The 27,531-nt window shown below is 42.9% G+C and overlaps 1 protein-coding gene and 1 non-coding gene across 3 annotated transcripts in view; one reads left to right on the top strand and one right to left on the bottom strand.

Annotated features, from left to right (window-relative positions):
- Nucleotides 1-27,531, bottom strand: part of KIAA1549L (KIAA1549 like) — a 213,206-nt gene that overhangs the window by 157,202 nt on the left and 28,473 nt on the right. The gene's annotated exons all lie outside the window — the stretch shown is intronic.
- On the top strand, nucleotides 14,942-15,048 carry LOC118665651. Its single transcript, XR_004970728.1, has one exon. It is a non-coding gene; the product is annotated as a U6 spliceosomal RNA (small nuclear RNA).

Consider the following 27,531-nt stretch of genomic DNA (forward strand, 5'->3'; position numbering starts at 1 on the left):
CGTGTCCTTCCTTCTTCGCCGACTCCGTCTACGCCTTTGGGAACCCCTGGACCTGCTGGGGTTGGACCCCGGCATATGGCGCCCAAACAGGGACCCGTAGGTAAGCCCCACTCTCGGGATGGATAGGACTCCACCGTAGGAAGAGGGTGGATAGTCTTCGCCGACTCCGTCCACACCTTTGGGAACCCCTGGAACAGGATTCCCCTAGGTAAGCCCTCCCCATTGAGAACCCCACACTCGGGACGGATAGGACTCCACCAGGGTACTGCAGACCCCCCTATAGAGGATAAGTAGGGTAAGAAGGTGGATAGTACAGAACTTAGATTGAGAAGATGTGCCATACTGAGTCCAAAGAAAGAAGACTCTGTATTGATCTTTAGATTAAGAAGATGTGCCATACTGAGTCTAAAGAAAAAAGACTCCATATTGATCTTTTAACACATATGCTTGCTAGCAGAGGAGTTAAGGTTACTCCCAGTCAGATGGAACATTTTATACAAGAAATATGTCCATGCTTTTCTGAGGAAGGAAAGGTGCCGGAAAGGTAAATGTAGAGGCATGGGAGAAGGTAGGCCCAAGGAGCCTTATCCTTAACCCCAATGCAGCCTTTCCACCCCGGGAAAGTGCAGGATTGGCAAGCTCTCCCTAGGGTGATAGATCAGGACTCAGGTAATAGCGGAAAGCGCCAATCCTACTCTTAAAATGGATACAAGAGAGCATTTCGGGTTTTTCTTTTTAATGCCTGCTTTTAAAAAATAAAAAAGGGGGAATTTGCCGGGAGCCGGTCCATCCTTGCTGTTTCAAGGGACCTGGTAAACACTCTCATCCTCACAACCATCCTGTAAGGTATGAAGTGTAATTCCCTTACAAATGAGGGAGGGTTCGGAGAGGATGCAGTGTGTCTCTTTCGTCAGTAGCGGAGCTCAGAAGTGTCTGTGGCTCTACACCTCCTGGTCCATGGCTCTTCAGTCTCCATCAATAGAATAAAAGGCTGCATAGGAGAGAATTCGCTCTCACTGCCTGCCAGTGATCACGCTGCTTGAATAAACACCCTTTTCTCTTCCGGCATCTTCTCAATATGTCATTTTTTTTTTCTTTTTTTAATCTAGGCTAAGAGGAGATAAAAGCCTTTTTCCATTCACATTCACAAAAGGCCACCACCCCAGAATAAATCTACTTTGTCAAGGTCTAATCCACTTTTAAAATAATACATATACATAAGAGTGCTCTGAAATTGTTGACGTGCTTTACAAATGGAACATAGTGTTATTAAATAATTACCACACTCATTTATGCAGGCCAACTCATCTGAGAATATTTTAGGACTAGAATGTTATAGACAAAAAAAAATTTATTGCTGATACGGCGAGACAGCTAGAACCACTGCGCAGAGGCTTACGTCAACAATTCTGGTGCATAAGTAAAACCTTCTTCCTTTCACAAGCGAAATGTCCATTCTCCAGAGGATACTCTGTGTTGGAGTTGAAGGATTCCTGGGGGATGGGCCAGGTATTAAGGGACCTGGGTTCAAATCCCAGCCCTGCCCCTAGCTAGTTGGCTGTGGGTAGGCATGATACCAGACTCCTTCACTTCCCCCCTTTCCCATCCTTCCTCCCACTTCTCAGTTCCTCCTCTGAAAAGTAGTTTGCGGTACCAATTAAGAGTGAGGATTTGGGGAGCCAGACTGCCTGGATTTGTGTTCTGCCTCCACCATTACCAGCGGGTGACCTGGGTCAAGTTACCTAACCATTCTGTACCTACTTTCCATCATCTCACAGTACCTACCGTGATGGTTATTTTTCATGTCAACTTTTCATGTCAATGTTTCATGACTGAACCATGGGGTATCCATACATCTGGTTAAACATCATGCTGGGTGTGTCTGTGAGGATGTCTCTGGATGAGATTAACATGTGAATCAGTGGACTTAGGAAAGAAGACGCCCTGCACATTGTGGATGGGCCTTATCCCATCCTTTGAAGGCCTGAACAGAATAAAAGGCTGCGTAAGAGAGAATTCGTTCTCTCTGCCTCATTGTCTTCCAGCTAGGACACAGGTCTTCTCCTGCCTTTGGACTCAGACTGGAACCAACCTACCTGCTCCCCTGGGTCTCTATCCAGCTTACCAAGTCCAGATCTTGGGATTTCTCAGCCTCCATAACTGTGTGAGCCAATTCCTTATGATAAATCTCTCTACATACAGATATAGGTATAGGTTTAAGTATAAGTATAGAAATAGGTGTAGATAGATATACAGATATCTCCTATTCTGTTTCTCTGGAGAACATAGACTAATACCCTACCTCAGGGTTACTTTGGGGTCAAATTAGCTAATATTCTGGCACATCATGAGGCCTCAATAAATATAATTAGGCACTGGACATTTAGCATCCTAGTCCTACGAATCTTTTAAAAAAGAACCATAAAGTGTGAAGAAATAAGAGATTTTTTTAAAAGCTGCAGAATTGTGGAAATTTAGGTTATTTCATGTGCAACCATAAGTTTCTTCATTTTCCTTACTGGGACAGATGTGTGATTTACAGCGACACTGTAACTATGGTGAATCTACGAAAAACTACAAAGAAAGAACTAATGCCAGGGTCTCAATTACAGCCCCGTTTGCTTTCTCATCTTTGGTCTTACTGCCTCTTTCGAAAGCAAATGACTGCCCCATCCCTACTCAGGTGGCCTTTGCATTTAAACAAGTCAAGACACTAATACTCAGATATGAGCACTCAAGAGTTAATTAGCCAGATACGATGCAATTCTTACTGGGCAAATCAGAGAAACACCCTTGGAAAAGCTAAAAGGAAAGGGCATATATATCATTCTGTGGTCAAGGGAACAGGCTGAAAGATAAAAATCTTGAGCTCTTCCAAGTAACCTTTTATTTGCCCAGTTTCCAGAAACAGCGCAGCTTTTCCTCTGACCATTTCTAGGAAATAAAACACCAACCCACCACTGACATTGCAAGATGGCATCACTCCTTGAGTCTTTTCAAAATCAAGAAATGACACGGCGGGCAGTTTGTCAGAGCGACTTTCTTCTGGGAACCAATCACACACGCGGCTGTATATATTTCGGTGGCTTTCAAATTCAATGCCCAAATGGCATTTTTAAAATCTATTTACCACAAACTATTCAAGTGACCTAAAGAATCTTTTCAAAAATGCCCATATTTTCCATGCCTATAAGCCGAGATCACAAATAGAGGAGGAAAGGTACTTTCCACTGAAAATCTCAGCAGCTTGACAGAGGGCAACACTGTCATTGTGCCCACAAAGGACTACAAAAAAAGTCCCAGTTATGAAACCTCATTGGGACTGGATTCGCAAACACCTTTCCAAAGAAAAGTCATCGCAGGTGATCTCCAATTTAAGTCATCATGAGATTTCCCTGGTGCTACTTCAAAGGTTCATTCAACAAATATTAATTGGCCACCCATTATGTGAACAGCATGGTGCGAGGTGCTTGGGTCTACTAAACAGGAACACTTCCTGCTCTCTCAGAGCTGCTTCTGACTGGGTCCAGGTAAATCTGATCCTAGGACACGACAGAAGCTGCCTATGGGACCCTGCAGGACGCTGACATCCCAAAGGGCACAGCAGAGATCTGGGGAAATTGAGACAAAAGCAGAGCAAGGGCCCAACCAGCGTGGCTCAGTGATTGAGCATTGACCTATGAACCAGGAGGTCGTGGTTTGATTCCCGGTCAGGGCGCATGCCCGGGTTGCAGATCCCCAATGAGGGGTGTACAGGAGGCAGCCGATCACTGATTCTCTCTCATCATGGATGTTCCTCTCTCTCTCTCTTCCTTCCTCTCTAAAATCAATTTAAAAAAAAAATTTTTTTAAGCAAAGCAATGGCAGGTGTAAACAGCTCTAGGAGAAACTGCTTCCAAGTTACAGCACACTTTGCTTATAAACATGAAACTATGCAAAAATAAATGGAAATGGAAAACTACTTTTCAAAATCAAAGTAGAAATAATTGGCCAGATCTTACCTAACAAGTTGTCAAAGCACACCCTCAGGATAAGTTCAGGCCTTTCAGAGGTACAATTTTCCTACATGCCGAAATTTTTTGTTAATCAAGGGGAAAAGGCTCAGTTACATAACATTCATCCCACCTACATTCCCCAAACATGACATATTACAAATAAGAGTCTGTTCTAGCATCTCCCAAAAATATCTTGTGAAAAAAATAGGCAGACAGAGAAAGACAGAGAGAGAGCCAAAAAAAATCTCTTTTTAGAGATTTATAATGAACATTAGCACATTACATATTATAAGTCCCACATATCTATGTTCCTGTATTGGACATAGTTATAAACACTGGGACTACAGCAATGAATGAAAAACAAAGTCCTTGCTTGCATGGAGTTGACATTCTAATAGGGGATGTCAAGCAATAAATAAGTGCTAAGGAGAAAAATTAAGCAGAGAGATATCAGAAAAGGGAGAACATTGGGTGTGGGGGTTTTTTATAGAGAGAGGCCAGCAGAGACCTCATTGACAAAGTGACATTTGAGCAGAGACTGAAGGGAGAAAGCCATGTGGCTTTCAGGAGGAAGAGCATTCCGGGCAGAGGAAGCAGTATGTGCAAAGGCCCTGGGGTAGGAGTGTGTTTGACAAGTATTGGGTACAGTGAAGAGTTTAGTGTCGACTGGAGTGGTATAAGCAAAGGGGAGAGTGATAGGAGACAAGATGGGAGAAGAAGCCAGAGCTAAATCAAGTAGCTATTTTGGCTCAAACCTGGAGTGAAATAAGATGCAATTAGATGTTTCAGAGCGGAGTTGTAAGATGATCTAACTCACAATTTAACATGTCTCTTGCTGTTGTGTTTTACACAGAATAGATGATGGAGGCAAGGGTAGAAGCAGGGAGACCAATTAGTAGACAACTTCAAACTTCCAGCAGACAAATGATGGTGCTTTGGATCAGGGGGACTGCAATGAAGGTTGTGAGACATGATCAGAATCTGGAGATATAATGAAGGTAGAACCAGGTGCATGAGGGAAAAAAGAGGTCAAGGACAACTCCAAGATTTCTGGCCTGAAGGATGGAGTCACCCAGGGAAGTGGAAATAGAAAAAGAAGAGGTCTGAATTCCGAGCTCTGAGGAAGTTTTATGTTTAGAGGTCAGGAAGGTGTGGAGGAATCAGCAATGGTTGCTGAAAAAAATGAAGAATTAATGGTATCTGGGAAGCCAAGCGAAGAAAGCATCTCAAGAAGGAAGAAGTGATCCTTCCTTAAATGCTGCCGTGAGGACAATAAAATAAGAAATTAAAATGGATCACTGGGCCCTGGCCAGCTAGCTCAGCTGGTTAGAGCATCCTTCCGATACGCCAAGATTAAGAATACAGTCCCTGCCCTGATCAGTTTGGCTCAGTGGATAGAGCATCGGCCTGCGGACTGAAGGGCCCCGGGTTCAATTCCAGTCAAGGGCATGTACCTTGGTTGCGGGCACATCCCCGGTAGGGGGTATGCAGGAGGCAGCTGATCGATGTTTCTCTCTCATTGATGTTTCTAACTCTCTGTCCCTATCCCTTCCTCTCTGTAAAAAATCAATAAAAAATATATTAAAAAAGAAAAAAAAAATTTCTTTCAAACAAAATGGACCACTGGATTTGACAAAGTAGGAAGCCATTGGTGAACTTGTGGACTGATAAGAATGAAAACTCAATGAGAGTAGATTCCAGACAGAGTGGGAAACTCAACAACAACAAAACAAACAACCCGATGAAAAATGTGAAAGGACTTGAATAGACATCCTCCAAAGTTATAGAAACAGCCAAAAAGCACATGAAAAGATGTTCAATATCATTAACCATTAGGGAAATGCAAATCAAAACCATAACAAAATACCACTTCACATCTACTAGGGTAGCTAGGGGAAAAAAGCAAGCAATATCAACTATTGGTAAGGGTGCAAGAAAATTGGAACCCTTGTGCATTGCTGGTGGTGATGAAAAATGGCCCAGCCACTTGGTCCAAGCCTCCAATAGTCTGATGTTCCTCAAAAAGTGAGACATGGAATTACTGTCTGACCCAGCAATTCCATTCCTACAGATATGTCTGAGTGTATTGAGAACAGATATTCAAATACTTAAATATGAATGTTCATAGCCCCGCTGTTCACAACAGCCAAAGGCGGAAACAACCCAAATGTCCAAGGATGGTTAAATGGATAAACAAAGTGTTCTATATACATACAGTAGGATGTTCTAGGCAATAAAAAGGCATGAAATTCTGATGCATGCTACATTATGGATGAACCTTGAAAATCTTACGCGAAGTGAAATAAGGTCAACATATTGTATGACTCCATTTATATAAAATATACAAAATAAGCCCTAGCCGGCTTGGCTCAGTGGATAAGGCGTCAGCCTGCAGACTGAAGAGTCCCAGGTTCGGTTCCGGCCAAGGGCACATGCCTGCGGGCTCAATCCCCAGTATGGGGCGTGCAGGAGGCTGCCAATCAATGATTCTCTCTCATCATTGACGTTTCTATCTCTCTCTCTTCTTCTCCCTTCTTCTCTGAAATCAATAAAGAAATATATTTTAAAAATATATATACAAGCCAAAACCGGTTTGGCTCAGTGGATAGAGCGTCGGCCTGCGGACTGAAGGGTCCCAGGTTCGATTCCGGTTAAGGGCATGTACCTGGGTTGCGGGCACATCCCCAGTGGGAGATGTGCAGGAGGCAGCTGATCGATGTTTCTCTCTCATCGATGTTTCTAACTCTCTATCTCTCTCCCTTCCTCTCTGTAAAAAATCAATAAAATATTTAAATATATATATATATATATATATATATATATATATATACAAAATAAGAAATCTATAGAGACAGTCCTGTGCATAAACAGATAACAGGGGATAAAAAGTATCTCTTATTCCTCTTTTGTTATGCAGAAATGACGATGGAGGGACCAGGTCTGGAGGCCCGCAGGGGAGCACAGGCGTCAGATGGTCAGGGGAGCACCCAGTGAGAGGAAAGGACAGCAGAGTGGCACAGCTGCCCAAATCTGAGCTTTGGAGTCAGATTCCCACTCCAGCTGAGTGATCCTAGGCCAATGAGTCTCCGAGCTACATCATAAAAATGGTTGGAGGGGCCATTACCTGCCTCTCAAGGATGCCACGAGGATTAATGACGATAAGCACTTAGCACTCAGCTTCTCGCGTATAACAGGTGCCCAGTGTAAGGAGGCAATCGTCACTGTTAGCCAGTCAGCCCTGTCAAATGGGCCAAGTGAAAAGTGGTACAGCCAAACCCCCACCAGCTCCAGGTACCCAACCACCTGCGCGCCAGGATGGCCGCCAGAAACCTCAGAGCTAATACACCTTGCTCTCACTGATAGTCAGGAACTGCATCCGTCAAGATGTAACTTGACCGCTTTAGCTCAAGCGTAAATGAGCGTTTCTAGCTCCTAGGTTTATATGCCACAAATAAAGGCCCCTCCCCTTCCTATAAAACAGTACAGTTCACAAAAGCTGTCATGTAGCCCAGTATCACGTTTTTGACTTTTGAAATTTTTTTAGACTTACTGAAAATTACACAAACGCTACAGAGAGTTCAGTACCCTCCAGCCAGCTTTCTCTTACATAACCACGATACAAACTATCAGCTACTCCACAGACCTTTGAAAGCTGCCAGCCTTGCCTCTGATGTTCCTTTTCTCCTGCAGGACCCAATCCTGCAGTTCGTTCTCAAGTCAATGGACACTTCCTTCTTGACATCTGCAAAGAGACCTGGTCAGGTATTTTGTAGGTTGTCCCTCAGTTTGGGTTTGTCTGGTATTTTTTCATGATCGAGTGAGGTTGTGCATTTTTAGTGAAAATCCCCCAGATGTGATGTTTGCCCTTCTCAGTGCATCAGAAGAGGGGGTACACGTCGCTACCTCCTTACTGGTGCTGTCCCCTTTGACCATTTGGCTAGGGTGTTGTCTTGCTGGGTTTCTCCACCCCTACGAATATGACATTTGGTGCAGAATGAAACAGACTTCCAGCCTTTCCCCTGATCATGTGGAAATAACTACATGTTTTCATCCACATTCTCACATCTGTGTGCCGCTAGATGCAATCGAGCCCAGCACCCAAAGGGTTTATTCTTGTTTCTTCTTTTAATCATATTCTAGAATATTTTATCATCAAATATGTTTAAAATACAAGAATTTTAGCTACATCCTCAGCCCATAGCACCTGCTCCCTTGCTCATTCACAGCCACATCCAGCATCTCTTCACTCCCTAAGGGCCCCCAAACCCCGTATCAGAACTCGGGTACCAAAATTTCTGCCCATGATGAGCTCATATTCAAGGCTCTTTACAATCATCATCTCTATTTCCCACTACTTTGAAGATAGGTGTTATTAGCCGCTTTTGAGAGAATGAGGAAAGCTCAGAGCATTTAAGTACTTTACCCAGATCTGAAAATGAGTAAGCGGGAGAGCAGAAATTCACACTCAAGGCCATCTGAGGCTCAGCCTTCTGACACAATACCAACCTGCAATATTAAGTCTGATCAGTGTGAGAGGAAACAGCTTCTCTGCGATCCAACTCCCCAAACACTAATAAAAAGGTATAATCCTATCATAACGACAACCACTTTTTCTATGCTGTGTATGTGGTCCTTCCCTGGACCTTTTCTTTCTAAATTCTGTAACAGCTATGAGATGGGCAACATGTACCCCATTTCACAGAGGTCAGACACAGCAAATCACATGCCCAAGATCAGAAACCAAAACCAAATCCAAAAACCTAACCTAAATCTGACCATACCTCTAATTTACAGAAAATACAACACAAAGACACTGTCAGCAAAATCCAAGCTGAGAAATCCTGTAAGACAAACCACCTAGTTTCCTTTTCTTTGCACTTTTATGTGAAAAAAAATAGAGATAAAGCACCGATCGACCAAAAGAAACTTAAGACATTTTTATAAATCGCAAGATGTGGACCTTATTTGGACCCTGATTCAAACTGTAAAAACAAAAAGAAAATGTATAACATTTTTATTCTATTGGGAATGTAGCCAGAAATCTGATATTAAAAAATTATTAATTTACTCAGATGTGATAGTGATATCTTGGTTGTTTTTAAAAACTTCCTATCTTTTACAGATTCATGTTGAAATATCTATGAATGAAAATAATATGACATCTTGGATTTTATTTAAAATGGTATTGGGGAAGAGTAACAGAGGATATTACAGGCGAAACAAATTGGGCATTCGTTAATAAATGATGGGTTCATTATACCATCCCTCATATTTTGTGTATATTTGAAATCCTCTATAATAAAATATTACCCAAAAAATGTCCAAGATCACACGTACTACAAATGAGGGGCAGAATCAGGACTTGAACTCAAGTGACTCAAGTTCAAATGTTGTCTTCCTCCCACTCTTGCTGCTGCAACTGATGTCTTTCCTATATATTCATCCCATTTCAAATCTTATATTCCAAAAGGAAATGCCACAACAAATTATTCATATACGCCCGAAGTTCCTTCTATGAAAGCTACAGTACAAAGCACAAAATATAGCTGTTAGAGAAACAAGTATTAGCAGGAAGATCCCTTGATATACCATGGTGACAGAGAAACACTTTCAACACCTGCACTTTTTTTGCTGCAAATTCAGAGAGAAAATCAGCAGAGAATGGGCCAACCAAGAGTCCCCTAAGTGACACATCTTTACAATAGACCTTGAGGACCAAGAAGAGCTATTTTGTAAGAAACAGAAAAGATTCTCTCTGCTCTAGATAATAAGACCTATGCACACTTTAAAATGTGCCCTTGGGTTCATTAATTCCTCCTAGGCTCCCAAAATTTCCTTGAGATAAAATTAGATCACATATTAACATCCCTACCCTACACAGGATGCAAATGAGATATAAAGAGGTCAAGATTTGATACCTGGACGGGACTCAAAGCCAAGATTTCTTTTTTTTTTCTTCCCCCCCCTCCCAAGATTTCTTTCTTTCATTCATTCATTCATTCATTCATTCATTCATTCATTCATTCAACAAGCACTGACTCCCTGCCCGCTTTCTATTCTAAGTGCTGGATATACAGAGATACTGGAGACCCAAGGTCTCTGGATTAGAGGGGCTTAAGCTTCCCCACACCCTGCACAGAGTCCAGGAGGGAAGCACGTCTCCAACCCCTTCTCCCACCCAACCCCCATCCTGAGTCCCACAGACATCCAGGATTCTGCAACAGCAGGCTGGCTGTGGGTGGCTCCTACGGGCACTGTGTATTTAAAGCTTGAATGAAGATCACCCTTATCCGGTTGAATCCCTTCTTCATGCCCTTCTCATCAGCATCCAGAGCAGGGTATGTACTTCCACATGTAATAAAAGACCAAACCAGAAAAGGAATGGTGCCAACTTTACCCAAGATAAATGAATCACATTTATGTCATTCAGCTAATATTTATTGAGCACTTACTATAAGCCAGGTATATAGGTGACCAGATTAATGAAAATAAGACAGTCTCAGCAGTCCAGGAGCCTCCATTGAGTAGGAGCTATAATCACATACATAAGTAGCCAGAGGGACAGTGTTGTTTGTGCAATGTACCATTGGGTTTTTCAACACCAAATAACTTTGCGAAGCCATAAGCTTTTCCTTGTTTTTAATGACAACGTCCACTGACCTCCATCTCACAATAAGCCACATGTGGCATATACTATAAATTTAACTCAGAAAGAGGAGGGGGTCTGGGGAGGTTGAAAAGGGTGTATTATAATTGATCAAAATATAAGGACTGGTATCTCATGTTTTAAAGCTTACTTTAAAAGAAACGCATGTTTAGGGATCACATCCAGCTCGGGGGTGGAAGTGGGGAAGAAAAGTCTCAAGGTGGATGGAGCTTCTGAGGAAGATGTGGAAGGAGGCAGGAATCCTAGCAGGCAAGCTGGTGTGGGAGGGCATTCCTAAGTGGTCCAAGCAAGGTGACAAAGGGCAAGAAAAGGGCAAAACACACCCTGGAAACTAAGGATGCAATGCATTTGGAGGAAGCACACAGGGCAATGGCTGTTTATCATATGTGTGACTGAGGGTCACCCGGGGACGCTATGGACCATCCTGTACCCACTCTCAGGGATTCTGACTCAGAAAATCAAAAGGGTGGGTCCTGGGAATCGGCAGGTATAGGCGGATCCAGGTGACACTCTGGGAATCAGTAGTGCAAGAGGCATGGTGAGAGAGCTGGCAGGAGAGGTGGCCACGCTTAGCTCTGGAACACGTACTTCACAGGGCAGGGACTGCATGGACAAATGTCATACCATCACTGTGATCAGAGTTACATTTGAAGAGTGTGAATCTCGGTCTGGCCTGTGTTGCTCAGTGGTTGAGTGTTGACCTATGAACCAGGAGATCACGGTTTGATTCCTGGTCAGGGCACATGCCTGGGTTACAGATTTGATCCCCAGTGAGGGGCATGCAGGAAGCAGCCGATCAAGGATTCTCTCTCACTGTTGATGTTTCTATCTCTTTCTAAAATCAATTTTTTAAAAGAAATTTTTTTTAAAGAGTGTGGATCTCAAAGTGTGGTCCCCTGTTCAACAGCAGCAGCACTAGGAACTTGTTAGAAATGCAGATTATCAGACCCCATCTCACATCTACTGAATCATATTGGTGATGGTGTGTGATGGTCAAAACCACATTAAAATTCCCACCAATTCCATTCCCGGCTAACTTCACATTATTATTGTTATCAACCCTTCCTCCCCTAAAATGTGGGTGGTGTGCTGCAAACCAGCTTGTACTTGAGTGACTTACTAATCTGCTCTATAAGTCACTAACCTGACCCGAAAACCAAGATGGAGGCATAGGTAAACATCAGAGTTTGCTGCCTCGAACAACCACTTCACAAATACAACTAAAAGATGGAACCGACATCGCCCAGAACCACAGGAAGACTGGCTGAGGGGAAACTCTTCAACTAGAAGGAAAGAGAACAGCATATGAGACTCAGAGGAGGCGCAGTGCGGAAAATACAAAGGTGCAGAGGTACGCGCGGAGCGGGCTGGTAGCTAAGGACGCAGTTGTCGTTTTCAATCGGGAGGGAGTCTCAGATTCTGAGCTCCAGTTTTGGGCGAGTCTCTAGGGACCCAGACTCAAACGGGAGAAGCGGGACTGTCTGGCATCAGTTGGAATGCTAGGGCAGCTTTCTCTTCGAGGTTTGCAGCGGTTGCTGGGACTCTGAGAGGCAGAGCCTCTGGGGACGGGACTGAGAGCAGCCATAACTGCTCCCTCCACCCGCCCTGTTGATCCCGTGCGACCCGCCCCACCCAAGCCCTGTGCAGAGCCATTTGCCAGATAGCCTCAGGCAAAGGCTAGATTAGCACCTCCCTAGAGGACAGAAGTTTTCCCACTGCAGACACAGCTGATTCTCACAGCCAGTTGGCCTGGAGGTAAAATCCCCCTAGTATTAACTACAACAATCAAGGCTTAACTACAACAAGACTGCGCACAAAGACCACTAGGGGGTGCACCAAGAAAGCATAAAAAATGCGGAGACAAAGAAAGAGGACAAAACTGTCAATGGAGGATATTCAGTTCAGAACCACACTTTTAAGGCCTCTCAAGAACTGTCTAGAAGCTGCCGATAAAGTTATTGAGATCCTCAAGAAATCTAATGAGACCCTCGATGTTGTGATAAAGAACCAACTAGAAATTAAGCATACTCGGACTGAAATAACGAATACTATACAGACTCCCAACAGCAGACCAGAGGAGCGCAAGAATCAAGGCAAAGATTTGAAATGCGAAGAAGCAAAAAACACCCAACCAGAAAAGCAAAATGAAAAAAGAATCCGAAAATACGAAGATAGTGTAAGGAGCCTCTGGGACAGCTTCAAGCGTACCAACATCAGAATTATAGGGATGCCAGAAGATGAGAGAGAGCAAGATATTGAAAACCTATTTGAAGAAATAATGACAGAAAACTTCCCCTACCTGGTGAAAGAAATAGACTTACAAGTCCAGGAAGCGCAGAGAACCCCACACAAAAGGAATCCAAAGAGGACCACACCAAGACACATCATAATTAAAATGCCAAGAGCAAAAGACAAAGAGAGAATCTTAAAAGCAGCAAGAGAAAGAAACTCAGTTACCTACAAGGGAATACCCATACGACTGTCAGCTGATTTCTCAACAGAAACTTTGCAGTCCAGAAGGGAGTGGCAAGAAATATTCAAAGTGATGAATGCCAAGAACCTACAACCAAGATTACTTTATCCAGCAAAGCTATCATTCAGAATTGAAGGTCAGATAAAGAGCTTCACAGATAAGGAAAAGCTAAAGGAGTTCATCACCACCAAACCAGGATTATATGAAATGCTGAAAGGTATCCTTTAAGAAAAGAGAGAAGAAGAAAAAGGTAAAGATACAAATTATGAACAACAAATATGCATCTATCAACAAGTGAATCTAAGAATCAAGTGAATAAATAATCTGATGAACAGAATGAACTGGTGATTATAATAGAATCAGGGACATAGAAAGGGAATGGACTGACTATCCTTGGTGGGGAAAGGGGTGTGGGAGATGCGGGAAGAGACTGGACAAAAATTGTGCACCTAGGGATGAGGACAGTGGGGGGGGTAAGGGCAGAGGGTGGGGTGGGAACTGGGTGGAGGGGAGCTATGGGAGGAAAAAAAGAGGAACAAATGTAATAATCTAAACAATAAAGATTTACTAAAAAAAAAAAAAAAAAAAGTCACTAACCTTTACTGTTTGACCAAGGGTCTGTAAATGTATTAAAGTGATGGTGTTCAGTCAGTATTTCTCAAACTTGAATGTGCACACGAGTCACCTGGAGATCTCGCGAGAATGCAGATCCTGAATCTGTAAGTCTGAGGTAGGGCCTAGGTACAGTGATAGCAAACCTTTTGAGCTCGGCGTGTCAGCATTTTGAAAAACCCTAACTTAACTCTGGTGCCGTGTCACAGATAGAAATTTTTTGATCTTTGCAACCATAGTAAAACAAAGACTTATATTTCTGATGTTTATTTTATATATTTAAATGCCATTTAACAAAGAAAAATCAACCAAAAAAAGTAAGTTCGCGTGTCACCTCTGACACGCGTGTCATAGGTTCGCCATCACTGGCCTAGGACTTCGCGTTCCTAACAAGTTTCAAGATGAGCTATTGCTATTGGTCCACAGCCCACACTGGGAGTAGCAAGAAATCCTATGATTCTAGCAGTTTAAAAGCCCCTGTGTTAGGACACCACCCCCTACCAGCTGGGCTTTCCTCTCAGATCTGGTCCCCAGCCCCTCTGCCCACACCCCGTGTCTTCCCTTTCTCCTAGTCAGCCACTGAGTCAATACTTCCAGGGGCACAATCCCGAGGGGGAGGAGGGGCTTTCTGTGCCCATCATGTCCACAGAGGGAGTTAACGGCCCTCCCCAAGCACTCTCCATGCGCCTCCAGAGGGGCTTTGGCAGTCAGCAGGCTCTGGCTCATTTGTTTGCAGAGCTAACTATCCATTATTTAAAACAAACGATCAGCTTGAGTTGCGTTTGGGGCTGCAAGTCAACAGTCATTCCTCAGGGCTGGAGGGGCCCCTGTTACACTCCCGTGAGTCCCACCAGTGGAGAACAGTCAAAATCCCAGCTGAGACCACTGCACTGACTCGGTGGAGGCCCATGACGCCTGCAGACAGCACACCCCTAACTCACAGGAGCGGGGTGTCAGCCTGCTGCACACTGCGCCAGGTGCTGCTCCATGAGCTCATCAAATAGTTCGTGGTTATGAAACGTTTCAGCTAAAAAAAAAAACTGCAGAGTTGCAGCTGAAGTCTTCGCTGTAAATATTTATTAACTGCAACCATGAGACACAGCTTCTCTATCACTTCAGGATCCGGTTTCTGGTTTTCCCTGCAGGGTAGCTCAAATCCCACTCCCTCCATCTCTCCCTAAAAAGGTATTTCTTGTGCTCGCTTCAGCAGCATATATACTAAAATTGAAATAATATAGAGAAGATTAGCATGGCCCCTGGGCAAGGATGGCACGCAAATTCATGAAGCGTTTCATTTTTTTTATATTTTATTGATTTTTTACGGAGAGGAAGGGAGAGGGATAGAGAGTTAGAAACATGGATGAGAGAGAAACATTGATCAGCTGCCTCCTGCACAACCCCCACTGGGGATGTGCCCGCAACCAAGGTACATGCCCTTGTCTGGAATCGAACCCAGGACCCCTCAGTCTGCAGGCCAACGCTCTATCCACTGAGCCAAACCAGTTAGGGCCCATATATTTTTTTTAATTATTTCTTAGTTAAAACACTGTTGTATGAAAATCCACATGACCTCTATAAGAACAGCTCCACTAAAATTAGTAAAAGGTTTCTGAGATGTAAATTAAGAGTCTTACCATTTGAGTTGGATGAGTGGGGAGTAGCTTTGCGGATGCTTTTCCTGTACATGAGATCGTAAAATGATTTAATCACTGGGGAATATTTATCGCAATACTGTCAGGCAATGCACTGTAAGATTTATGCAGCTAAAAGCTCGATATAAAGAGATTGCTAAGATGTTTTGGACGTATTGGCCCAGCTCCAATTTTATTACATGGAGGTTTAATATTATAATACATTCTCTTTGAAGGATCAGCCTGCCTCAATTGCCTTCTCCTGCTGAAAAAAAAAAAAAAAAAAAGCCATTCAACAAATTCTATTTAATTGTACACTTAACAAAGGAGAAAAAAATAGCACCATCCCAATGACTCTCTAAGGAAGGAGAGGGGAAAAGTCTAAGGAATAATAAATCTAAAAAGATGAGGGAAAACAGACTGAGAATAGAAACACTTTGCGCCTCCAAAATGGATTCAAGAACCACCAACATATCCGTAGTGTAAGCAGAAACCATCAAGTATAAAGATGGGCTAATGAAAATTTCAAGGTATGATTACAATTAGATAGCTATGCACCAAACCCATTACTCAGTTCTCACAAAGCTTGCCACTCAGCACTGAAGCAATAATAAAATTTTTAGGTTGCCCATTTTTATTTCTATGTTGAGAGGCAAACGTAAGAGAAAACCATCAAGGATGTAGGGCAAGCTCCTGGCATGGAAGATAAGAGACCTGAATTCTAGTCTCAGACTCTCAGAGAGTCTACAATAGAAGCTCAGATGGGGCACTTGGCAGTTCCCGGGGCTTCATGTAAAATTCCGTTTGCCATTATTTTCCTGGACCTCCATGCAATGCTGTCCCCACCCCTCTGCAGGCCTACTAAGGGCTGCTTATACTTTTGAAAAAATATAAACTCTCCCCATGAATCCTTTCATCGCTGAGCACCGACCCAGACAACCTCCAGCACAACATTCTTGGACCCATATACGGCAGAGGCCCAAAAGCCAATTAAAATTTCCAATGGGACAGAGATGTGTCCACCTTCTCCTCTAGTACATCCACCCCGTGCCCAGAGCGCGAGCCGGGCCACTGGAGTGGACTCAGTATCTCTAAGTAAGGAAGGAAAGATTCCACAAGCCACTCGTCATATAAAGCCATGACGAAAATTCCGAGAAAGGTCACGGGCCATGTCAGTTCATTTATTCAACAAATATTTACTGAACTCCTAGTTTGGATGCTGGTTTATTCCAATAAACAAAACAGTCCCTGCCTTCAAGGAGCTGAGAAAGCAGACAATAAACAAATAGTACATGTCAGGTGGTGAACGTTGCCATAGAGAAAAGCAAGGCAGGATAAGACAGATGGGGAGCTCCCTAAAGTAGGACGGTTAGAGTAGGAGGAAATTTCTGGCGAGCATTTGAGCAGAAACCCGAGAATGTAAAAAATGCAGGCGAGAGATGATATAGGGAAAGCACACAGCAAATGCAAAGACCCAGCAACGAGGCCAGATGCAGAAACAGCAGATGAGGTCGAGGAAACGGCTAGAGGTGGGGAGCAGATAGTACCAGGCAATGTTCTTCAAAGTGGGGGTTATAGCCCACGTGTGAGTCACGAAAGCAATTTATCAAGTCACAACCTGCACCTTTAAAAATGAAACAGGACAGAATCAAACAGAAAGTACCTGTGTGCACTGCCTGTAGTAAGACTGAGCATTGTGTGGTGAAACTTGGGCGCTACATGTATGTGCATGTGCTCACATACATGTGCATCTGTGCGGAGGCACAATATAAAGTATGCATCTCACAGTGAGTTATGGTCAAAAAGTTTGAAAACATCCATGTAGTACAGTGATGGAGAGCCTTTTGAGCTCGGCGTGTCAGCATTTTGAAAAACCCTAATTTAACTCTGGTGCCGTGTCACATATAGAAATTTATTGATATTTGCAACCATAGTAAAACAAAGACTTATATTTTTGATGTTTATTTTATATATTTAAATGCCATGTAACAACGAAAAACCAACCAAAAAAATGATTTCGCGTGTCACCTCTGACACGCGTGTCATAGGTTCGCCATCACTGATGCAGTACTTTACAGATCTGCACTGTGCAATATGCTATCCACTAGCCATGGGTGACTATTAATTTAAATGAACAAAAATTAAACAAAATTTAAAATTCAGTTGCTCAGTCACGTGAGGCCCATTTTAAGTGCTCGGTAGCCACATGTGGCCAGTGGCTAAAGTGCTGGACAGAGCAGCCATAAAACATTTCCAGCAGAACAAGGTTCTCCCGAAGAGCACAGTTGCGGGTCATTCTCTCTCTGAGTTTGTGACCCCACTGTCCCCCGAGAGAATTATAAGTGTGTCCAAGATGACCAGCTGAATGCGTTTTCTGAATAGAAGGCTCTGAATTTATACTCTCTCATAATCCAGCTGGCATCCAGCTGCAGATAAAACCAAAATATACTGCAAGTCACCCTGACACCTACCAGCCACATGCATGGGCTGGTACGGATGCGTCTGCCTCGACTGCCTTCTCCACAAAGCGACTATTAATACTTGTTTTGAATTCTAAAACCCCAGAGGAGGGCACTTCAGGAATGGGCAGCTGACCAGTTGTGATTTTAAAAAATCCATTTCCTGGCCCTGTAAAAAGGGCTGAAACCAAATCCAGTGGAGGCATCGCACTCCCACGTGGGGCTCTGATGGGTACCAATCAGTGTTATGAGAAGTCCCGCAGGCCGAGGAGGCAGGGACACATCGCATGGAGGGCTTTCGGGACCCCTAACTCGGGTACCCACCCCACCTCAGGATCGGTGCTCACGCTGTGTTGTCTGCGGTTGGTTGTTGCTGGGAAGGGTCTCTTAAACGTGTTTGCAGCTCCTTCATTCTGGTCCTCCCCAATGGCAACAGTGTAAGGAAGCCTATTGCTGAAAGGGTCCTCTCTCGGGCTCTGACTTGCTGTGTCGCTTAGAAAGGCTAAGTGGCTGTGCCAGCTTGAACTGTATGGTCCAGGGACAGAGGACAGGGGCGTGGCTAGTCCACTGGGTTCCCCAAACCGATGCTGCTCCCTCTTAGAACCAGCAGGAGCAATGCTCGCCTTACGGTCACAGCTTCCACTGCCACAGGACCTTGGCCCTTCCTGCTGCATTCTGGATGATGGACTTGCCTTCTGGGTCCAGATACAGGCAGGCAAAGAAGGATCCCCAGTAAGCATGTTACTGAAGGATAATACATCCATACATTCGAAAGCCAATTTCAGAAGCGGTAGTCTGACACCTAAGATTGACAATGGAGTGGAATATTTGAAATTGGGGTGGTCTGTGAAAATCCATCATGTATGGGCATCACATTCAGGCAATCCAGGTGCATATTGTGCAATCCAGTGTCTAATACAGTCAGTGCCTAGAACAGCGGTTCTCAACCTGTGGGTCGCGACCCCTTTGGCAGTCGAACGACCCTTTCACAGGGGTCGCCTAAGACCATCCTGCATATCAGATATTTACATTATGATTCATAACAGTAGCAACATTACAGTTTTGAAATAGCAAGGAAAATAATTTTATGGTTGGGTCACAACATGAGGAACTGTATTTAAAGGGTCAGAAGGTTGAGAACCACTGGCCTAGAACATGGGTGGGGGGGGACACTCAATAAATATTTTTGAATGAGGAAAAAAGTGAATGATACAGTATAAAATATATAATGTTCTACACCAGTGGTTCTCAACCTTCCTAATGCCACAACCCTTTAATACAGTTCCTCATGTTGTGGTGACCCCCCCAATTTCATTGTTGCTAATTGAACATAATTAAAGCATAGTGATTAATCACAAAAACAATATGTAATTATATATGTGTTTTTCCGAAGGTCTTAGGCGACCCCTGTGAAAGGGTCGTTCGACCCCCAAAGGGTCGCGACCCACAGGTTGAGAACCACTGTTCTACACTAACCTAATCTGTCTACAACTTCATTTGTCTTTTTATTTGGACCAGGAAGCAGGGAAAAGTAGACTTGCCTTATCTAATATTTTGCCAGTCTTATCCATAATGCACAGAGGAATGAAACCATAAAGGAAAAGATTCATTGATTTGACTATATTAAATGTCAGGTGTCCAAAAACACCATAAAATTTTAAAGGCAAATAATAAATTGGGGAAAATACTTGCAACATGATAAAGACTGAATATTATGACTCTATAAAGAGGTCTTAAAATTAACAAGATATAAAGTACCTTAGCAGAAAATGGACAACAGATATGAATAGATTCTACACACACACACACACACACCACAAATAACTAATAAACACATGAAAAAACAAAGTTCAACTTCTCTGCTGGTGATCACATTAAAACAATAATATAAAACCATTTTCAACTATCAAACTGGCAAAGGTCTTCTGTTGTTTTGCTTTTTAAGGACAACACTCAACATTGGCAAGAGTGTGGAGAAATGTGTTCCCTCCTACACTGCTCATACACTTATGAAAGGTAGTTTGATAACATGTGCCAAAAGCCTTAAACATGTGCACTCCTTTTGATCAAATAATTCTATTTCAGGAATTTATTCTAAGGGAGTAATCAGAACCCTAAGCAATTATTTATGTGAAAGTCATTCATCAGATATTTATGGTAGGGGACAGCAGAAGTCACCTATAAATCCATCGGTAGAAGGGCTGTTAAGTGAACTATATGACTAGCCTATGACAGAAACTATGCATCATTTTTTAAAGTCTTTTTACAATAACCAAGAGAAGAAACCCAAACATCCATCACCTTATGAATGGATTTTAAAAAGGGGTGTACACATACGATGGAATATTATTCAGGCTTTACAAGGAAGGAAGTCTTGTCACATACTACAACATGGCTGAACCTTGAGGATGTTTTGCTAAGTGAAATAAATCAGACACAAAAAGACAAGTACTGTAGGAATCCACTTATAGGAGGTATCCAGAGTATTTAAATTCATAGACAGACAGTAGAATAGTTGTTACCAGAGGCTGGTAGGAGAGGGAAAGGGAAGCTGTTTAATGTGTACAGAGTTTAAAATCTGCGAGATGAAAAGACTTAGGAGACCTGTTTCACAACACTATGAATATACTTAACACGACAGAACTGTCCACTGGAAAAGGGTTCAGGTGGTGAATTTTATGTTACGCATCCTTTACCGTAATTTTTTAAAAGCCCTTCTACAAGATTTTCTAATCACGCATGGATTATCCATTTTGTAAATTGCCACACTATAAAATACACTTCATGCTAAATCCATACTGCACATAGCTTAATTTTGGTGTGATTCTGAAGGCACTTAAGGGTGTTGCAGAACTCATTTATAATGATGGTCTTCATAACGACCCATTACACGTTTAACAGACTTCTTGGCTTGTGTGCTAATGGAAAGTAGCAGTTAATAAAAATACTAGGTAGTAGATTTGCTGAATTAAGAAATTGTAATGTCACAGATGCTTTGCCAATGGCTATCTCAGAGTTTTCTAGGGCATTTCCAGGGCATTTCAAATATTCTGTTTCCAGAAACACCCAGATCCCAGAGATGACATGTCCTCACACACACATTCTTTGTCAGATCCCTGATCTGCTTTTCTTTTCATAAATGTAAACACGCTAACAAGAGGCACTGGACATACACATGAATGCTCACCCTCTACAGCAGTGGTTCTCAACCTGTGGGTCGCCACCCCTTTGGCGGTCGAACAACCCTTTCACAGGGGTCACCTAAGACCATCCTGCATATCAGATATTTACATGACGATTCATAACAGTAGCAACATGACAGTTATGAAGTAGCAACGAAAATAATGTTATGGTTGGGTCACAACATGAGGAACTGTATTTAAAGGGCCAGAAGGTTGAGAACCCCTGCTCTACAGCAAGGCAGGCTCAGCAGACAGCCCAGCAAAGATGAGTGGGGCATCTGGACCTTTGTACGGTGCAGAAATCCTCACCAGCAGTTTGTTTAGATGAACTGTTTCATTATATAATTTTATAATTTTTTCATGATAATTGTCATGTTCTTTGTTTTCCCGGTGCCTGAAAATGTTCCTGGCCTGTTAAATTAGGATAGGCTAAAATTTATCCAATAAATAAGTGAAGATACTCAATTACATAGATTGTACTAGAATATAAAGTAAAAAGACTAAAGCAGAGGTAGAGAACATTTTTTTATACCAAGGGCCATTTGGATATTTATGACATCATTTGTGGGCCATACACAATTATCAACTTAAAAATTAGCCCGCTGTATCTGGTCAAACATTTAAGTAACTGACCCCTGATGCCTTGGCAGGGCCAGACCAAATGATTTCACGGGCCCTCTACGGCCTGCAGGCTGGACGTTCCCCATCCCTGGACTAAAGTCTTAAGAAGTTTTCAATAGTTAACCTGTTACGCTAAATGACAGCATAACAATCCTAGCTGCACACATTGTTAAGGGAACACATCTTCTCCTGGAATCGGTTATTCTAAATCCAGGTCATGTTCCAGAGACCGCTCACTCTGCAGAATGTGAACAGGTATTCTTGACAAAAGGATTCCATGTTCAGATAAGCTTGGAAGATTCTAGGGTTCACAAAGCAAAATTGGTTTCTTTGCCGCCAAACTTCTCAAGCTCTAGGACAAGCATGTCAAACTTGCGGCCCTAGCCAGTTTGGCTCAGTGGATAGTGTCGGCCTGCGGACTAAGAAGTTGCGGGTTCGATTCCAGGCAAGAGCACATGCCTGGGTTGTGGGCTCGATCCCCGGTGGGGGTCTGCAGGAGGCAGCCGATCAGTGATTGTCTCTCATCATTGATGTTTTTTCTCTCTCCCTCTCCCTTCCTTTCTGAAATCAACAAAAATATATTTAAAAAGAAAAAAATTAATAACGAGGCATGCCGCCCGCTAGCTGCGACTTTGACATGCTTGCTCTAGAAAGTGAGGGTGAATATTCATCTCTAGGAAGGTGGTTTCCAACACAGCATTTCCCTAAGCCACCTGAAAATGAAATTCTTTGACATGGGGACTCTCATGAGACTCATGTTCCCCTGAGTCAACTATGGAAAATCTGCATACTCCCTCTTGGAAAGCCTCGGTTATGCCAGGATTGTGTATGACCCTGGTAATGGAGTGTATCAGTTAAGCCGATAACTAGAATCAGACTACCAGGGTTCAAATCCTATCACTGTCACTTCCTAGGTCGGGCAAGTCATTTAACCTTGATCCTCCCCTGGTGGGAGAAGGTATCAACTTCCTAATCATGGTGATCTGCCTGCCATTGCATCAGTCACAGAGCAAATGACCGCACTGATTAATGCAGCAGCTGGGTAAGTGGAGGTCTGTTAAGACACTGCTTACTATACGACACTATATACTTCAGTACCAATACTAAAGCAAGGCCGCACCCAGAAACACCACTTCCTGCCCCACAGTAGAACCTAGCTACTTTCCTAGCAGAGTCCAGCCCACACAGTCTTATTTATAGCAAGTCTGCAAGGATGTTAGCAATTCGGGGAATGCCTATATTAGCAAATTTAGCCAGTCTACTTAGTCTGCAAAACAAGCTCCAAGAACAATACATGTAATTCTTTTCACAATATGGATATAAATAATAGGAGTTACTCATATAATAGCCCAAGAAGACAAGTTTCCAATACCCACTGGACATAATGTTGGATAAATATTATAGACTTTTCTTTCTGTGCAGTTCATATAAAATATTCATGTAAGAAATAGAACATTAGCTGATTTAAACATCATCATTTTTATTGGCTCCATCACAGGCTCAGAAACCTTTAACTTTAATGGAAATTAAATGCTTTGCATTTAAGATGTTTCCTACTCTGTCCTTCCAACATTAAAAAAGCTAGAAGCACCACAAAGCAGGAATGAGTGACGCCACATTTCAGACCTGCAACTGTAAAGAAAAAGGTGTTTCACCTTCAAGGTCAGAAAAGACTAGGCAGAACAAGATGTCCTATGCGCGACTAGAACAGAAGGCATGGTGGAATCCAAGAACCCTCTATCCACCCCCCACCCCCCCCCCCAAAAAAAAAAAAACAAGAAAAGACTCAAATGGAGGAGGATGTCCTGTGGGCATTACAACCATCAAACCTACGTCTGCACCTTGATTTCTCAATAACCCTCAGTGACACTCAATCTGTGTGTGGGAACACTGCCTTACTTCATACAAATGCAATGTTCCGGAAAATGGGAATACACTGAATGCCGCTCGAAAGCACTAGAAGACCTTCTCCTTAAAAGGAAAACTATAACACACTCTGCCTTGTCATTGAAAAAAGTTACCTGCACTTGGATCCCTGCCATTTGAATTTCACAAATCAATAGAATGAAAATTAAATATAAATAAAAATGAAAACAAAACAAAGCAAATAAGGTTAGGCAATGAGCCAAAAGTTTACAGTTTTTAATTTTGTCAAGTAAAGCCTAGCCGGTGTTGCTCAGTAGTTAGAAGGGTCTCAGGTTCAATTCTGGGTCAAAGGCACATACCTGGATTGTAGGTTCTATCCCTGGCCCCAGTCGGGGCACATGCAGGAGTCAACCAGGCAACCAATCAATGTGTTTCTCTCACATTGATGTTTTTCTCTCTCTCTCTCTTCCTCTCTCTCTCTCTTTCTCTATCTCTATCTCTATCTCTCACCTCCCTCCTTCTCTTCCACTCTCTCTAAAAGAAAAATCAATGGAAAAAAATATCCTCGGGTGATTATTAACAAATAAAATAATTTTGTCAAGTAAAGACATTTAAATATTAAAATACAACAACAACTACTACCACAAAAATCCCACCACCCATTAGCAGAGAGGTTCACAACCCTGGCTGCACCAGAGAACCCTCTGGGGAGCATGGAACCCACCCCAGTACCAGGCCCATCTCAGGACTCTGATCAGTTGCCTCGAGTGGAACCAGGACACTACTCTAAAAGCTCCCCAAGTGTCCTAATGTGCAGCCAGGTTTGAGGACCATCATCATTTCATAAAAGAAAGGACATTTTAAAACCAAACAAGGAAGGCTATAATTTCAGGTTATGGAATGGCTATTAAAAATAAATAAAATTAGGCTTATGAAAAAAACACTATATTAACTTTGTACTTCTCTTTTCAGCTCTAACAACCTAAGACCAGCATTTGGGGACATCTGGTCTATACCAGCAGGCTGCACTATCCATTCCTTACTCTACTAGTATTTGCAGCCCATTAGAGCTTGGCTTGTGCCCTCTCCACTCCACTGAAGTAGCCCTTTTGAAGCCCATGAAGGAATCTTGCGTAGCCAAATACAATCACTTTTCCTCATTTCGCAAACTTTACATCTTTGCGGTCTTTCATAGAGTGAGCTAGTCCTGCCTTCTTCCAACGGTCTTCCTCCCGGCCTGGCAAACAATTCACTATTCCCCTAAGATCTGGCTTCTAGTTTTGCTCCTGTTGCTCCCCTTTCTCGGAACTCCCTCCTGCTTCTTCATAGACCCACGCCTACATCTACTTCAAGGACAAAGTCAAATGCTACCTGCTCATACACCCATCCGTGTTCCATGCATGGACCACAGGGAACCCAGTAGAATTGAAAATGCAATATTAATTTCAAGGAGTGAGACGAGGTCATAAACTGAAAAGCCAACGTCAACGTCAAAAGCCATAAAGATTGAAAACCTTGGAAAGCAGAGCTCGAGATGCCCTGAGGCAGGTGTTTCAGAATCAAGATGGTTAACAGTGTCCATTACAGAAAGAAACCTGCAACCAGAACTAATCCAGGTACTGCCTCTAACGCGCTGGTGATCATCGTTACTGTTTGGGGGGGGCGGGGTGAGTTCCTAGGCACTGCCTAGGAACATGAAATTCATTCTCTCATTTAACCCTTGAAACAACTCCGGGAGGAATGTACTGCTGCCCCCGTTTACAAATGCAGTACACACCAGCAACGCAGCTGAACGACTTGCCCAAGTGCACCCAGCTAGTACATGGCTAAACCAGGGTCTGAGCCCTCTCCTCTGCATTTCCAAAGCTTGTGAGAAGTCGCTCTGCTACAACCCACTGCCTCCTTTAATGGCAACTTCTCCTTTTCCAAGAAATGAGGGGGTTGTTCTTAGTGATTCCCATGGTCCACACTCCAAATCTAATGTTCCACAGTTCTGTGAAAAAGGATCAGGGAGGCAGAAGTAAAGACACAGCAGAGGGCCACGGGCAGAGGGAAATAAAAGACAGAAAGGCAGCAATAACAGACAGCGGCGCATGAGAAAAGACAAAATGGCCTTTGTGGCCCCCATTAGCCCAGACTCCCTTGGGTTTTTTCCTGGCTGTTTTAAGCCTTTTTCCTACTCTGAAATGGGTGTTAGGTAACTTTATCCTGTATTGAGTTTTCCTTCCCAATCTCATCGTAAAATGCCCTGGGGGCTTACAGAAAACCACTATGGAAATAGAAGTACAGGGAAGAAAAAGAAAAGATGTGAGAACACACTGGAAAAGCTAGCTTTGGGGGTTTTCATTTAAAATTGAGAAAGAGGATTATGATAATGATCAACTGAAGTCATTCAAAAGGGGTGTTTTCCAAAGAAGGAGAATAAATAAGGTGAACAAAAAGGAAAAAGCAAGCAGAATGACCTTGATTTAGCAACTGATCTTTATTGATTTTCTTTCACCTTCTTGATTCTGGGAAAAGTCACAATCCAAAGTGTGTGACATGAGAGCTCTACCCTTAATGAAATTAGTGGATTCACAAAAATGTCAGTGACGTGCAAAGGAGGAGGGGACTGTCTTGGAAACAATGCTACCTTCTTTCATCTCCAGGAAAATCAGCAAGGAAAACGAGAACTCGATGGAAACTTTCAGGACCGTAAATGTCATCCAACTTACTTTCCTACAAACAGCCCTTCGGAGAACATTAAATTATGAGCCACCCCCTTCCTGACCTCTGATAAGGGATTCTGCAAAGACATCAAACCAATACTTTAGCACACCAGGGCCTTTAAAAGTCTAGGGTTTCACTAGTGTTGGCGTTCACACGATTTGGTGTCGGTGAGGGAGGCACCGTTTTGAGATTCACAAACTCCTCCCCAAAAAAGAAAAACAAATGAATACAGATGCTATGATCCCAGACCCTCAATGCCCACCCCTCTCCCCCCACCCCCATCATCAGTCACATTTTATCTAACCTCTGACTATTAGGTTGTTTTAAAGGAGAAAAAGGTTTCCCACAATAGCAGCTTTTGGCCTTTTTCAGAATCCAGTTTAAGGACAGGACAACTGCCTAATCTCTAGGGCAGCGTCTGAGGTGAGGCAACCAACTCGTTCACAGAAGAAAATCTGTAACATCTTAGACTTGTAGAGATGGGATGCAGAGATGAGAAGAAGAAAAAAAAACTTGCTTACACAAGGTATCTGTGTGTAAAAACTTTCCTAAAGGTTTAGGAAGCTCTAAAATGGACACGGACGTTTAGCTTTGGAAGACATTAGAAACCACTGAATCCATTTTTGCAGATGGGGAAACAGAGGCAAGTGATTAGCCCAAACCCAAGGCCAACAGCTGGTAAACTTCCAGCTCAGAATTTAGTTCTCCCCTTCCCGTTGCCCTCCAGACGTTATTGGTTAAAATAACATCCCTCCTAGCTCAGTTATTCCGTGTTTTGGAGAAGAACATGCTGCAAGAGACACTTTCAAATCCTTCTGGTTTGTATAAAACAAATATCTGTTCCTTACTTAGAAGAGAATTCATTGGGTTGTGCGGTTTTTCTTTCCTGGAGAAAGTACATAATTAGCTGAGTGAAATTTCTATTATCTTAACAGCTCTTACTAGTAAGAAGAGAACAGTCTTGTTTAGGAAGATGGGAAACGACGAGCTTCTTGGGCTTAGAAGGTGAGACCCAAGAGGCAGGGATCATAGAGAGTAAGCTCAACAGCGCTGACTGAGAACAGATGAGGAGTTTGGGGACTGAGGGGAAAAGGGAAAAGAGAAGATAGAAAGACTAAGGGTTTTTAGAGCGGGCCAATGAACTTTCAGAACAAGGACACAGCATGAACTTTTTAAAGCCATTTGCCTTGCTGCAGTATAAATCCTTCAGACTCCCCAACCATCGTTAATGTCTTCTTAGCAAAGCCCACAAAAGCAAAAACAAGCCAGTGGGACTACATCATGCTAAAAACTTCTGCCCGGCAACAAAATGAAAA

The sequence above is a fragment of the Myotis myotis genome, unplaced genomic scaffold (genome assembly GCF_014108235.1).
Source record: "Myotis myotis isolate mMyoMyo1 unplaced genomic scaffold, mMyoMyo1.p scaffold_m19_p_10, whole genome shotgun sequence".
Lineage (NCBI taxonomy): Eukaryota > Metazoa > Chordata > Mammalia > Chiroptera > Vespertilionidae > Myotis > Myotis myotis.